At 37.6% G+C, this 16184-nt stretch overlaps 1 long non-coding RNA gene across 2 annotated transcripts in view; it reads right to left on the reverse strand.

Annotated features, from left to right (window-relative positions):
* The window catches only part of LOC144036737 (uncharacterized), an 83976-nt gene that overhangs the window by 43851 nt on the left and 23941 nt on the right, over window positions 1–16184 (reverse strand). The window contains exon 1 of one of the 2 annotated variants that reach the window (XR_013288719.1): window positions 9365–9562. The exons of the other annotated variant lie outside the window; for it this stretch is intronic. This is a non-coding gene — a long non-coding RNA (uncharacterized LOC144036737). Of the gene's footprint in view, window positions 1–9364; window positions 9563–16184 lie in introns of those variants that run through there. 2 annotated transcript variants of the gene reach the window in all.

Genomic DNA, 16184 nt, shown 5'->3' on the forward strand with positions numbered 1-16184 from the left:
CAGGTAATTTGGTGCACTCAGTAGTCGACTTGTGGCTGTTATGATGATATGTCGTGGGATTTCTTTATTATTGTAATCTCTTCATTCCAACTATGTTGAGCAAAAAAGGTAAGTGGTCAGACGAATATGTGCAATATGGATTCACATGTATAATGGAACGTATGGTGTACCACAGAGTTCAATTCTTGGGCCTCTGCTGTTTTCATTGAATCTGCTGCCTGATTTTCATCCTAAGAAAACACTTCTAAGAGTGTATGTATTGAATTTGAAAAAATAAAAAATAAAATTATTTTTGGAGAGAAAAAGGTTTGGTAAATGTGGATAGAAAACTGGAGGGGCTCAGTACCTCCAACACGGTTATGAAACACTTGTTTAGTCTTTCTTCCTTAAAAGGTTGTAGCACTGTTAAATTAGCCAAAAATTACTCTACATGCCTTATTAGAGTGACGCCTGGTCTGGCTTTCCAAGACTGGTGTTTGATAAATAATATTCTGTGACAGGGGTGTAATTCCAGCTTTCAAAAAAAATATTGTGTACAAAGCCCAGAGGGGGGCCATGAATTTGTTTGACCCACCTGTCTGTCTCTCCTGCTGCCTAGCTCCAGACTCAGCTGAGATTATTTTTTACCAGGACTGATTGGCTGCAGCCAACTAATCAGCAGCCAATCAGAAAGTGCGGAAGGAGGGATGGATTGCGGGGTGAGAATCAGACTGAGAAGAAGGTACTGAGCAGAAACTCCACTCAATATACAATAAGGGAAAAGGGAATCAGTCAAACGTGAAATCCTTCAAAAGCAAAATAATCTCATCATTTTCGGCTGCTTCTTGAGTGTGAATATTGCTTTATAATCAGTCATCTGCTCAGAGAACTATATGCAATGTTAGTGAAGCAATAACAAACTAAAACGACATGTTCTTGAAAGGCACTGAATTGATTAGCTGACTTGAGGCGATCCTACTATCAGACTGTACTTTTGATGAGTGAAAAAGCGATCGATTCCTAATGAATTCCAAGCGGCTGAATTAAAGAAACATAAATGTATCCCACACATGACTGCGTAAAATAACCTCAACGGATCAATGAACGTTCCATTACAAAGCAAGAGGAATGTATCTTCTTAATTCAACCAAACATTTACAATTCAAACAGATATTGAAATAGATTCAATATTGCAATTTTAAGTTTCCTTTGTTATTGCAGTCTCCTATCTGGCAACTCAAATGTACAGCCAGCCCAAAGAGTATACTATAATTACCTTTTCGGTTTGCTTGTTGTTTGTTTTTGTTTTCTGCTCCCGGACTTCTGCACCTTACTATAAATCAGTGTACCGTTTAAATTTCAAGCTGATATAATGTTTGCAGCACATTGTGAATTCATTCACCAAAAAAATACAACTGAATTGATTGTGGATAGAGAGTATTCATTGTCAACTACATTAGCATACTCATAAGTGCTTTTTTAAACATGTTTTTATGTAATTTTTATCAACTAGGTCGTTAATTATACAAGATGGTTTTAGTAGCCATTTCCAGATGGGCATTCCTTCAGTATTGATGGAATGTCCGTCAATGACGGGCGCCTGTTGACGATTAACAAATGACGGGAGACTTCGAAAAATTGACGGACTTTGCTGCCTTCACATGGTATCGAAATTATGGTAAATACCACGTTGAGTAGAAAATTGCAAATGAACGCCCTCATGTGGTATTTTCCACTGGACAACTGGGAATTTATTTTTGATACCCGAGTTTGCGAGCTGAGAGAACTTTTCAAGTTTCAACATGGTGGACAGCACCGAAGTATTCATGAATATGGCAAGAAATATTAACATTTATAAGGACGTTATTGTCCGCAAGCAGGTTGTTTTAGAATCTACACAATAACGTAGAATACACAATTCAATGTCCAGTTCTTTACAACTCATTATTTGCCGTAATTGTTCAGTTTTACGAGCAAAGACTACGTCAGCTGCCATGTGTATTTTTTTGGTACAACAACAAAAGCACATGAACAGAACTCAGTCGTAAACTGGAGTTTCCTAATAATAAGGTCCATCTTTCCCATAGCATGTGAAGGCAGGGTAAGCATTGCCGGAAGTGGTTATTCATCTGTCATTGTAATCATCAATAACAGACTTTGTCAGTGCATCAATGACAGACGCCCGTTTCGCTGACGATTGACGGAAACACTGACGAACGCCCACTTCGCTGACACACTGCAGAGTACTTCCACTTCTCTCCTGGGGCTACGGCCGAGCCACTCTTTTTCATCTGCAGTAAACAAGTAAATATACACTTAGGCCTACTAGATTTGCTAACTTCCTCGCACACCATTCTCCAAGCCTTCTCTCGTCTGGCTCTGTCCCAATACTCATTGCTGACCGGGATGTTTTCCTCCTGTTATATAGTCTTTGTTATTGCTACGTTAAAGCAAGCATTAGTTTAGTGCTCAGTTCATTTATTTGCACGCCCCCAGGAGGGCAGCAGAAAAGTAGTGGCGCAGCGTTAATGGACTAAACCGACGAGGAGGGCTAAAGCTAGTGATTATCCATCAACTTTCCGCCCAAGAGTATTTTACAGTCACTGCGCGAGGTGGACATGTTAAAATGCCGATGCAGTGTCAGGAGAACTTTTTTTCTCAACTCGGTGACGTTTGTACAATCCGGATTTATTTACCCTTTATGAGTGGTCAAAATGCCATCTAAGTTTAATTCAAGTTTTGCAGTGTTATTGAAGTACGTTAGCAACTTAGCAGCTGCTAATTCGGCCGCGGCCGCCATCATTTATGTCGTAAAAAGTCTTCTTTATGGTGTTGGTCAGTTATTTAATTCAACTGTGTAATATCTATTAAACCGTAGCAGCACACATGAACAAAACATTATTTCCCCCACATTTTATGTGTGGTAACAGTTAGCATCTGCCGATTCAGCCACCATGTACAAAGTGCTTCATTGATTACGCATTGTTTTCTCTTTTGGTAGCCGGGAGCATGCTCGATCCTTTTTTTGCCTGTTCTCGTTGTGGCAGCTGGTCCACAACAGCTGTCAATCATTGTTAAAGTGTGGCGTTTTGCTGTTTACTCAAAGTGGCAGACGCGTTTTCTATGCTGCCTAAATGGTTTCGCTAACGCCCATTTTGGAACATGTGACGTTAACATCCAGATCTCTATAGGTACACCATTTTGTGTCAGCTAGGTGTTGGAACAGCTAAGGGGTCCTAAAAAGGGGAAATATTGAGTCAGTTGGCCATGTGTGCCAGTATTCGCGGAAGTTACAAGTTAGTAGTTGCGCACATACTACTGTATATGGCGACATTAGTGAGGAAAATAATACAAACATAACAAACAATGCCAAGCGGAAAATAGTGTAATTTAGCATGACAGAAGCTCGGTTAAAATACCATTGGCAGATTGACAGTTACAGTTTAGTTTGGCTTGAAATATTGACGGATTGACGATGACAGAAGGGTGTCCCGGCTGTTGATGATTGCTGAATGATGGATGCACAAAATTAATTGACACCTCTTGTTGTTTCTAACAAGCAGGACCTGCACAAGGTTATATATTTCTTGTGTGTGTCTTATTTAGTTAGTTGGATTACGCAAAACAATCACAGATTCCTACAAAACTGCTTAATATTGGTTAAAGTAATTCATAAACAGTGTTTATTTGATTTTACAGAAGGTTGCCTGACCATATAATGTACCTAAGACTATGTAACAGAAACCAGAGCTGAAGAGATTTATTAATGTGCTACGCATAGCACATTTCATACACAAGGCAACTCAATGTTCCTCTTCAAATGCATTTAAAAGCATTTACAAACAGAACAACTTAAGATATTCGCAGAACAAGGGGGCAAAAGTAGCTTATCAACATTACTACAAGAACTTATGATGACATTAAATCACATTTGCAACCAACAGATTTTTAGACAAGTTTTTAACCTGGCTATAAAAGCATTTATACTTGGTGACTGACTTCACTTCTGATGGCAATTTATTGCATTTGCATGCAGCATCACAGCTAAATCTGTTTTATCATGTTTTCTTTTCAACTTTTTCACTAATTTATCTACAGACTCCAGAGTCCTACTGAGTGTATATTCAATAATCATTTCCTTAATGTTTTCAGGACCCAAACCATTCAGTGATTTGTATGCCAGTAGCAGAATTTAAAAATCAATTCTTAAAATGCGATTTCGGTGGCAGAAAATGCAACAATCTCTTGTCCTTCCCAAATGTTTTGACAAAAATAATCCCACTACAAAACCTGTATTTATTATTAAGTAATCTATTGACGATGAGAAAAAATAATGAGAAATTAAGTCAATTAGTGTAAGATGATGAAAAATAGAAGACTTATTATTTTAATTGGGTTCTTGCAAAATAATCAGGCATAATTGAGTGTTCGCAGCCATTGCACTAAAACTCCTAAACAGGGGTGACAGAAGAAGTCATATTTGATGATTTTAAAAAGATAATTTGCACTCTGATACATTTGGATAACAGTTGGATGCTAGAGCGTGAAAAGTGTGGGCTGATCTCAATATGGCTAATAAAGCAGGTGACTTGCAGGTAAATCAATGTGGCCTGCCCATTAGCGTCTAAATGGCTTTCTAAGCACTTTGTGGATGGAACCGCGAACACACTCTGAATAAATAAACAATTCACACAGTGCAGCATGCAAATTTGATCGTGCTGGCGGAGACCTCCAATGCTGCTATTTTGTTGCGTTTCTTTCTTGGAAAAAAAGAAGTCATGCTTATGTATACTGAGCTATACACTATGGTCAACATTTTAAAAAAATATATACTATATAGTAGATGGGCACAAGTAGTAGCACGCCCGCCTTACAGTTAAAAGGTCTGAGTTTGAATTTCACCTCATCTCTTTCTGTGGGAAGTTAGCATGTTCTGCTGGATATGTTTAGTCCAAGTAGTTTGGGTTGTGTCCAAAGTTAAAGTATGACTCAGACTTTTAAGTTGGGGATGCCAAGCCATCAACACCGTCAGCTCAAAACAATTGCGATCTCTATTCTGTGTGTTGTCTATATGTGCTGCTCACACTCAAAGCTTGGTAGCCCTTCTGAGTGTATCAGTCAGAAATGATAGCAGAAAGTGAAAACAGGATTAGACAGAGCAGATTATACGGCGGCCTGGTGTTTCCACTGGGGGTCTTCCCTGCTGGGCTACATGGTCCCAGCTGCCTTTGTCTGCTGTTAACCCTTGAAATCCTGTGGAAGAACCCATTCAGGAATGTGTCACACACCCCAGGGATGCTTTTTGTTGGAAATAATGACCTCAAAGGTTTTACAGAGGATTGCCACAGTGTTATGACATCGAAAAAATTCAACTAACAAGTCAACTAACAACTAACAATGCAAATAATACAGTTACTTTTGTTGTAATTAACCAAACCCTGGATAATTAGCATGTTTTGAGTAGATGATAACAAAAAAAGGGAAAGTAGCAATACAACTTTAATCTACAGTATGCAGGTCAAAACTGAGTGAGTTAGGTTGCCATTACACTTTAATTTATAAATTAATAAAGAAGAGTTTAATGTAAAATATTGACAGAATTTTACAACTTCATGAGCCTGTGTAAAAACTAAAACTGTCAAACGATTATTATTTTTTATTAGATTAATCACATCATAGAATTTTGATTAATTGCGGCTGGAAAACGAGGCTGGAAAAGTCAATTGCATTTATAAAAAAAAAACAGCTGGAAGACCAGTTACCACTAATGAGGTCCATTGGCAACTTGATTGGAGTATAAAAAGAGCTTTTTGGAGTGGCAGTGTCTCTCAGAAGCGAAGATGGGTAGAGAATAACCAATTCCTCCAATGTTGCGCAGAAAGATAGTGGAGAAATATCAGAAAGGAGTTTAGCAGCAAAAAATTACAAAAAGGTTGAAGTAATCATTTACAGCGCATAACATCATCCAAAGATTCAGAGAATCTGGAACAATCTCTGTGTGTAAGGGTCAAGGCCGAAAAATTATACTTGGATGCCCATGATTTTCGGGCCCTTAAACGGCACTGCACGGCAAACAGGAATGCTTACTGTAAGGGAAATCACAGAAAGGGCTCAGCAACACTTCCAGAAAACATTGAGGGTGAACACAATCCACCGTGCCAGCCGCTGTTGCCAGATGAAACTCTACAGTACAAAGAAGAAGCCATTTCTAAACCAGACCAAGAAGAGCAGGCATTTCTCTGGGCCAGGTTTTTTTTTTTTTTTTTTTTGAATGGAGTGTGGCAAAGTGGAAACCTGTTTTGTGGTCAGACGAATCACGTTTCGAAATTCTTTGTAGAAAACTGGGGGGCTATATCATACTGACTAAAGAGGACAAGGACAACCCAAGTTGTTATCAGCACTGAGTTTATAAGCCAGCATTTGTGATCGTATAGGGTTGCATGAGTGCGTGTGGCATGGGCAGCTTCCACATCTGGAAAGGCATCGTCAATGCAGAAAAGTATATTCAGATTCCAGAACAACATATGCTCCTATCCAGGCATCATCACTTTCAGAGAAGATCTTACATTTCTCAACACGATAATGCCAGACCACATGCAGCACCAATTACAACATCATGGCTGCGTAAGAAAAGTATCCGGGTATTGAAATGGCCAGCCTGCAGTCCACATCTGTCACTTATAGCGCACATTTGGCACATCATAAAGGGGAAGGCGCAACAAAGAAAGCCCAAGACAGTTGAACAGTTAGAGAGACACGTGTTAGACAAGAATGGGACCGCATTCCTATTTCTATACTTAAGAAACTTGTCTCCTCGATCCCCAGACGTTTGCAGACTGTTGTAAGAAGAAGAGGGGATGCCTCACAGTGGTGAAAATGGCCTTGTCCCAACTTTTTTTTAGATTTGTTGACACCATGGAATTTAAAATCAACATAGTTTTCCCTTAAAATGATCAATTTTCTCAGTTTAAACTTTTGACCTGTTCTCTATGTTCTATTCTGAGTAAAATATTAAAATTTGACACTTCCACATATTTGCATTCCGTTTTTATTCACAATTTGTATAGTGTCCCAACTTTTTGGGAATTGGGCTTGTAACTATTTGCGTCTATAAGAGAAAGAAAACATGTTCACTGAGAGAAAAAGTTCAATTATTCTGCAGTAACATCACAAATGATTTACGATGCAGACCTCTGCAGCCAAACCATCAAGCCAATGGCAAATTACCACTAAAAAAATAAACCGTGATGTGATTGGGTCAGCAAGGCCAGAGCACAAAATTACTGTGTGTATGCGTGTATTTATACACGGTGCACCAACGAATAGGGAATGAGGTCCAGAAAACCAATTAATGTCCATCCACTGTCAGAGAGCAATTATGTGTAATGTTGTGTGTTGATGAAGTTCTACTAAACACATTCTTATTAGTATTAAGAGTTAACACAAGCATCTCTGATAAGCGTCATGATTTTTGCACATTAAAAGCATAAAGATGATACCTGGAGATGAGTGTAATGCTTGAATGCCGATACGATAACAGATGAAAGTGGGGGGAAAAATCGTAAGCAGCCAAGGCGCCGCTTAGGTAGGAAACGGAGCCAATTAAGGACAATGTGATGCCGTGTAGCCTGGCACAAATGCGGCACCTGAGTGAATGTGAAGAGCACAACAAACCTGCACACTTAAGCACCACAAGGTCAAGTTAGAATTTTTTTTTTTTTGTCAGACGCACTAATGCGCCCTCCTTCAAGCAACACACATTTTTAAACACTTTGAGAGCACTTGACTCTTGGGCATTGCTCATATTCAAGTCAAAAGTTCCAAGGTGGACCCCCCCTCTATTTAAGAGTATTTTGCATTGAGGAGTTTGGTAAATGGAACTAGATGTGTTTTCTCTTAAATTGATGTCAGGGGAAATTACAGCAAAAATACTTGTTCAATAATCAAAATAAATAGGAATCTGAAACAGATCTGACCCAAGATTTTAGAACACATCAACAGAGCAATTTGCAGTGGCTTTTCTTGTGTTAAAATCTGCATTGAGATCATACACGGGAATTCCTGGACGGCGAAGAAAGGGCTGCTTGTCTAGATGCTGCACTACACTGATCCTTCTCCCTGTTTCCAGTGCTTTGTTGTTGAAGATTTGACAGTTGATTTGGACGGTTTGAGAGGGAAGCAACATCTTCATTCTGATCTTAATACAAATTCAAACAGGCACATTTTCCACATAAAATGGTGACTCTTGTGATGACGAATTTACAATGCGAAAGGTTAAAAAAATATTATTTTAAAAATGATAATAGGTAATCAAATGCAGAGAGAGATGCTCAATCACATCCGATTATTAAGGGGCAAATATTTTCAATCAGATTGCAAATGCTTCCTTGAAGCTTTTTTTTAATAGTGAAAAATTATGTGAAAAAAAACACATTTCTGAATGTGCCCGTTGTGCGCTTTAGTTGGAGATTCTCACTTTCTGTTTAATCCAGTCACATCAGCCCCCTTTAAGCAGGCAAAGTCAACCAGGGACTTTCCCACGGTCTAAGAGCAAATCCAGCACCCTGATCCCTTTCTGAGGGCCATCTGTCCGTTGTGTTGCGAGCGTGTTCGGGGGGAACGTGTCAGCTACACAAGCAAACTCAACGTTCCAACACACGCCTCCCTCGTGAAAGAAAGCCCAACACATCCATTCAAGTCAGCACACAATGCTTGTGGCCAAACACAAACACGGCAACAGATTTTGGGAATAATTCCGCAGCTTGCTCAAAGTGGCTGTTGTACAAAGTTGATCAAAAATTTATCAAAATTGTTGTTGAAGGGAAAGAGATTCAGACATGAATTAGAGGGTTGCAGAGAAATCTTAATGCACCTCAACAAAAGACTTCCAAACACAAACACCACAACAGATTTTTGGAAAAATTCCGCATCTTGCTCAAAGTGGCTGTTTTACATAGTTGGTCAAAAATTAATCAAAATTGTTGTTGAATGAAAAGAGATTCAAACATGAATTAGCGACTTGACCTTTGCTCCCTTTGATGATAAATCATCAGCACCCCTGAACAATTCCAACAAAAAATAGAGACTAAGATAAAAAACAAAAACACACATTTCTACCCTTCTCACAAAAAATATGAAATAATTATTGTATTCTCTTTCTCTGCAGACCCCCAATTAGCATTTCGCCGTTTTTATGTCTATCATTTTATTCCTCCCTCCTGCCTCGGCTGCTGGTGGATACGATGCTCACTCCGGCCTGACGCGCTTTTAAAATGCATGACATTGCCTCTGTGGGAGCATGAGAACGAAACCTTCTCAATTGTAGGCTCCCCATACCCGGCCCGTAACCATGGAAGCAGATGCTTGCCCTCCCGGCCCTCCTTACCTCCTGTCGACCGTGGACTCGCCAGTGAAAAGAGGTTGTGCGTGTCTTTCTCCCGGCTCTGCCCGAACTTGCCCCGCTCCTCAAAAGGACCCATTGAACAGGTCACTGGTCTAGACTTGTTTGCACGGTCCAGGGAGCAGCCTTGATGTAACCCTTGCTCTCCTCTCTCTCTTTCTTTCTCCGCCAGCCACAGCAGCCACACAGCGACTGCAGACTGCGGAGGGGCGGCGGGGGAGGGGGGTGTAACATTTGGAGACGCTCGTTTGAAAAGGAACCCGTACGATTTTGCCATTGTGCCTTTTCATTCATCGATCGAATGAATATCGAACCTTCTATCCCCGCGTGTGTGAAACGGATAGCTTAGCGAGGAGTTTGCCCTCCCTCCTCACAGGGCCAGCCGGCTTGGGGCCCTGGGTTGGGATATTTTTGTAAAAATTGTAAAAAGTTTCTTTTTAAAATGTTTTATTTTTTCACCCTTCTTTTGTAATTTATAGTATCTCAATTTTAATTGCTCTTGATATTTTTAATTGCAGATTTAGTACCAAAACTGGATTTGATAGTTTTAGTAGTAGTAGTCATAGTAGTCAATAGTAGTCATTTCTACGGAATTTTCTGAGCTATTTGATTTTTATTACATCGAAAAATGTAATTGATTACCAATGTTGCATAAAATATAACTATGATTATTTAAATACAGTATACACCTTTAGTGCTACACTGATTTTTTTAACCCCCTCCCCCACAGAAATTGTAGTTAAAGTCCTTGTAAATTGTACTTAGTATTTCTGAGTGCATCAACTTTTACGAGGCTTTTTCAAGTAAATATTACTCCCCATTTTTTCAGTGTATGAAGTATTAAATATAAATGATTAAACTATACTAGCACAATTTTTTGCAACAATTGAAAACAAATAATACAACAAATAATACAATCCATATCATTTAAGCAATCTAATTGAAAATTTGAGAAATTGAACAGAAACAAGGATGAAGGTTTTGTAAAAGGTGAGATGATCAATGTCAACATATCAATATTGGTCAATCAAGCATAAAGCCATGAATAAGATAAGTAGTCACCTTACATTTATAAAGCAAAACTCATTTTGTACTTTATTTTACATTAGCTTGTATGGATTTAAACTCACTTCCAAAACCATTTCATTGTTATTGAATTTATTGTTGTTGGTCTTATTGATATAAAAAACAATTAAACTATCCCAATTTACATGTTTAGATTCTGTGATTAATCAGAAAATGAAGTGGATTATTACAATGCTATTTATGCGGTCTAAGCAGCGCTGCTATCCACTGTGCTGCATGTGATAGTTTGCTATGCAGGGGCCAATTAAAGAGGCAGAATGGGGAACAATGGGGCAGAAAAAGAGCAAATTCAAAGGCAGAGGAAGGAGAGGAAGGAAAGCAAAGAAAGCGGTGAAGTAAGAAGGTAAAGCCATTGTGTGTGTTGGGCTGCTTTGCAGAGCTGCTTCCACACTGAATAGCAGGCCTGTTACTGAAAATCTGCAAAAACTACATGCAGAACAAAAACAACAGAGACAACTAACAGAAAGTGGCAGAGGGATGTTTTGTAGAACAACATTGCCTTTCAAACAACGTGAACCAATGTTGACAACAATGACAGAAACAATACAGTCTAAAGTCAAAACGCTATAGCTACACTTGGAATATATATATATATATATATATATATATATATGATTTCAAATTGTAGCTTCTGTGACGGTGATTATTGTTGAGTAAACTGCAACAGAAATACTAATAAAAAGAGAGAGAGGGGGAGAAAATCACATTTTGGAGAAACTTGCTTTTCATTGGCCATCAATGAAATGGTCTAATGGTCCAAAGTTGAACAATTCAAGCCAATAAAGTATCAGAATATGGAACATCCATCGTTGCCACGGCAATGATAAAGCCAGACACAGTTATAACATTACCAACACTGTTACATTAATATAAAATGCTCAAGACAAAATATATGTAGGGCTGGGTTTAAAAAATCGAATAATCAATATCAAATTGTTTTTTCTTTTTTCGAGCGTGGTATTGATTCATAAACCCATGAATCGATCATTTTAGTATCTCTTTTTTCCCTATAAACTACAAAAAGGCAATTTCTGTAGAAATTTTGTGTGAAGGCTGTTAGGCTGAATGAAAACTGTGGAATGATTTGGAATTATATTGAATGGCATGGAATGCTGCACAATGACCTGGAAAAATGATAAATTGAGAAATTATAGCAGAAAAAACAAAAAAGGGGTAGGGTGTTAAGAATCAAGTAGGCAATGGACTAATAATCATCCCTTAAGTGAAATGAAACAGTTGAATGTTTTGAATATTACTTTGAAATTATATAAATGTGAAATGTTAAATCTGCCATTAGGAATGAATGTGGAAAATTAGGGTACAAAATCAGGAATTGTGGGAAAGGCGTGAATAAAAAAAAAAGGAACCTAGAATGGCATGAATGTTTGGAATTTGTTAAAATTGGAATAACAAGAATCAGATGAATTATGTGGAAGTAGATAGATCCCAAAAAATGGGCGGAATAATATTAATACGTTTTAAGTATAGGAATAACATGTGTCACAGCCTTCCCACAATTAACAAGAAAATATAATTTTAAAGGCACATTTATTTTCTATATTACTATTTTCTTGAAATGTACTGTTCACATGAACTTAAAAATATTTTCTTACATTTATGAAAGACCTGATTTAGGCTGCGTTCACACTTTTTCACAAGTATCAGATTTTTTTATGCCGTGTCAACGGTACAATTCAGATTTTTTTCACACCCGACCTGGGCCTCTTTTTTGTATGTGGATATAAATCGGGCATGTATGCGATGCATCTGCACTGTGAACGCCCATCCACACGCTTCCGATTCATACGTCATCAAAAGCCTGACGGGCGGGAGAGTGCTTAGAAGGGAGACTACTGACACGTCTGTGAATATATACAAAGCTGTTTTGAGTAAGAGTGTTCAATTTTTATTTGTCTTCAATTTAATCACACTTGAAACATGCAGAATAAAGTTTACATGTGTGGAGATAGTAGAAATTCAGCCCCGCAGACAGTTCATCACGAATGGCAATGGTTTTGGTAAACTTCTCAATGAAATGAGGAGGTCGAGGAGTATCCCCTCGTTTTCCCTAAATATTTATATTACCTCTACCAACCTCGCTACTCTGGCGACATGAGATGAAAAAAATAAGTCAGACGGATTTCTGTTGCTGTTTGTAAACACCACATTCAAAACTGACGCACGAGGAAGCCGAGGACAGCAGCCAAACAAGTGAACGTCGAAACAGTCCACCAACCAGGAGCGCGGGCGTTTGCACAACTGAATTTGCATAATGTATGCAGACAAGACACATGAATCGAACTCCTAACACATACACTGAATAAGTCCACCGGTCCACCAATCTGTAGCGTGTGTCGGCACAGCTAAATTTGCATATGACACTGATAAAAGTCGCTTGCCTCTGCGGTGTGCCCTTTGCGCATACGAGTCGCATCACGGGCGTGTTGCGTTCACATTAGATGTTGTATTTGTTTTTGTAATCTGAACGATACATAAAAAGATCGGATTGAACAAAAAATCAGAATTGGGCATTACACCCTGCAGTGTGAACGTAGCCTTATTGCACTTAATGACAATTTCGTGTTTGTGGAGTTTGATTTTTTTTATCATGTCCTTGATATTTAAGAATTGATGTTCAATAATTAATCAATATCGGTTTGAACTGAAGTGAATCGAATCAGAAAAAAACAAAACTGAATCGAACTGAACTCTTGTGAATCGAAATCGAATCAATTGAGGAAATTTGAATTAATACCCAGCCCTAAATATATGTAACGTAACTTACAATGAAAAGGTTTTGTGTTAAGTGAACTACATTACAGACAGTGCATACATTTCTGTGACAAATAAAGAAATAAGACATCTGCCAAATGTTTCCAGTGACACACAAGCAACATGTCTCAGTCATCCTACTTGGAAAACACAAGCAAAGTGCTGTCTCACTCGCAAGCATCATTACAAGGTAGCCAAGCAAACAAAATACAAGACAAATCGTAAGCAATGAGATGTTCCAGTCACACTCCAGCAAGTAAACTGTGACGGCAAGAAATGTGACAGACACACAGAAAATACTGTCACAGCATTTCGAGTAATGCAAATTAACTTACTACTTATTTGGGGATTTATGGCCTATGGAGTGTAAAAAAAAAAAAAAAAAGTGTTTAATGCCAAAATTCACCTTAGAAATTGAAGCTAATGATATTCCTAGTGAATCAAAGTCACAGATTCAGAATGAAATGGAGAGATCAGGCCTATAAATAATAAATACATATTCCAAATTTAAAATTAAACCGATAAGACGTGAAAACAATCTTCCATTTCAGCTTTTACAAATTGGCGGTGAAGAAAAGGCCTGTGGTTACGATGACATGAAATATAATTAGTGTTAAAGGTTCAATCGCATTCCCAACAGACAGGATTTTCTCTTTAATTTAGTTTTTTTTTATCTGCTTGAAATACTGTAAATAAATAGATCAAGTTGACATGCTAAATGACCAAATCACATACATTGTATTTACTAAAACTTGACTTGAAAATGTGACTGTCAGTTTTACTTGATGATTACAGTGTCTGTAATTGGGTCACATGGATGGTGCAAGCAAAACATGCACCTGTTTAATGATTGGCTGTTGGCACGTCACTGCTAACCGTTAGCAAGGGATACTGTGAGCTTTTTATGAATCAGGGAGGGATCATGTTCATGCAGACAAACTTCAAAATCAAATGCTTAGGTGTCCCTCTATTGTTATTCATATGCAGTGATTAGAGGTGCAACGTTTAATAATTACTTGACAACTAATCCATTATGAAATTAAACGATAATTATTTTTTATTTAAAATTGGCCAAATGCCAGCTGATTTATGTAGTCCTTCATGAAAGAAGACGGATTATCTACTTTGTTTAATCAAAATAAGAAATTAGCAAACATCGGTTTTTACTTTGGAAAACAATAACCGAACCAGCAACATAGTACAACATCAACCCCCCCACCCCTTTTTTTTTTAAATCACTATACAAATAATAAAAGTATGACATAAACACCAATCACTGGTTAATAAACAGTAATCAGGGGGGTAATGCTCTTGTAATACACTTAAATGCTAAATTTAAATTAATCCAATTAGTCGATTAATCGATTGAATAATCGATAGATGAATCAATTCTTAAAATATTCAATGGGGACAGCACTAAATTTTTGCCTATTTTCTTCATGTTAGAGACCAAACCAATAACTGTAGCATAATTAATTCATGAATAAATGGATGGAAATTTAGGCTTTAAAAAAATAATAATAATCTGATCCATTCATCGATTAGTCACAAAAATAATGGACCGATTAATCGATTACAGTGCTGAAACGATCCCTAGTTATAGCCCTAGTAGTGAGCAGTATTAAATTTAGGGATGGCCGACTACTGATATGAAATATCATATTGGCCAGAAATTTGAATTTTAAGGAAAAATGCGACATTGAGGTATATAGGTCCTTCTGAATGAATAAATATAAATAATACAAATAAATAATAAAAATAATAATAAATATTATGATAATAATAATAACATAAATAAAAAATTATAAATAATATGATAATAATAATAATAACGTAAATAACAAATAATAATACAATAAATAAATGAATAAATTATCTGTCATTGGGTTAATTTTAAGTATCAAAAGTACAAATGGTATTGGTATTGGTGACTACTCAAGAGGTGAGTACTCATACTGGTATCGGTTTGAAAACAATGGTATTGCAAATCTCTAGTTAAAGAAATCACAATGTCTAGTTTTCGCGGCATTCTCAAAACAATAGAAGAGCTGCGAGATTGGAAACGTCAGCGTCTGTGTATCACATCACAGCAGGGATTCGGCCATGCTGTCATCCGAGTCAAACGTTGCGCTTTGGAAGTTGCTTCTCAAGATGAATTGCAACAATCGCCCTGCACCATAACCATTAGTCAAAGCACTGTTTAATTAAGTGGAGAGCAACAAATCCTCCCTATTCAGCGGCCGGACACTTGCCATGTCAGAGTGGTGTTTTGGGTGTGTGAAAGACCCCCATCATAACACTATAGGAGTGTCCCCTTCCTCACAAAAACACACACTAACTCAACAAAGGCCTGTGTGTGTTAACAAGCCAACTTGTCTGCTTCTCTAAGTGATTGTTTTTTCAATAGGTGCTAATGGCGAGACAAAGCAGCATGTGCGCACACACGGAGGCCCTCCCACATTTTGCGTTTCATGGACTCACACTGGAGGAGGCACAATTGGGCTTGGCTTAGATATTAATATAAAAAAAATGTACTGCTGTCACTATCGATGAATCTATCAATTATTCAATCGATTAATCAACTAATCAGGTCCATTTTAATTTTGCATTAAAGTGTATTAGAAAAGCCCCCCCCCCCCCCACCTGATTACTGTTTCTAAACCAGTGGTTGGTGTTTATTTAGAGTACTATATTACTTGACAGATGTTTGCAAATGTCTTATTTTGATTAAACACAGAATTCTTATTTCATGAAGGACTACAGGAATTAGTGAACAATTACTGTTGATATGCTGACATCAGAGGGTTTGGGTCATTATAAAAAAAAAAAAAATCAGTTGTCGATTAATTTGATAATCGAATACTTGTCAATTAATCAATTAATTTTGACAGCTTTAGAAAAATGTATTCCACATAGGAAAATGTCAATTAAAAATTTAAAAATGTCT

This window comes from Vanacampus margaritifer, chromosome 16 (genome assembly GCF_051991255.1).
Source record: "Vanacampus margaritifer isolate UIUO_Vmar chromosome 16, RoL_Vmar_1.0, whole genome shotgun sequence".
Lineage (NCBI taxonomy): Eukaryota > Metazoa > Chordata > Actinopteri > Syngnathiformes > Syngnathidae > Vanacampus > Vanacampus margaritifer.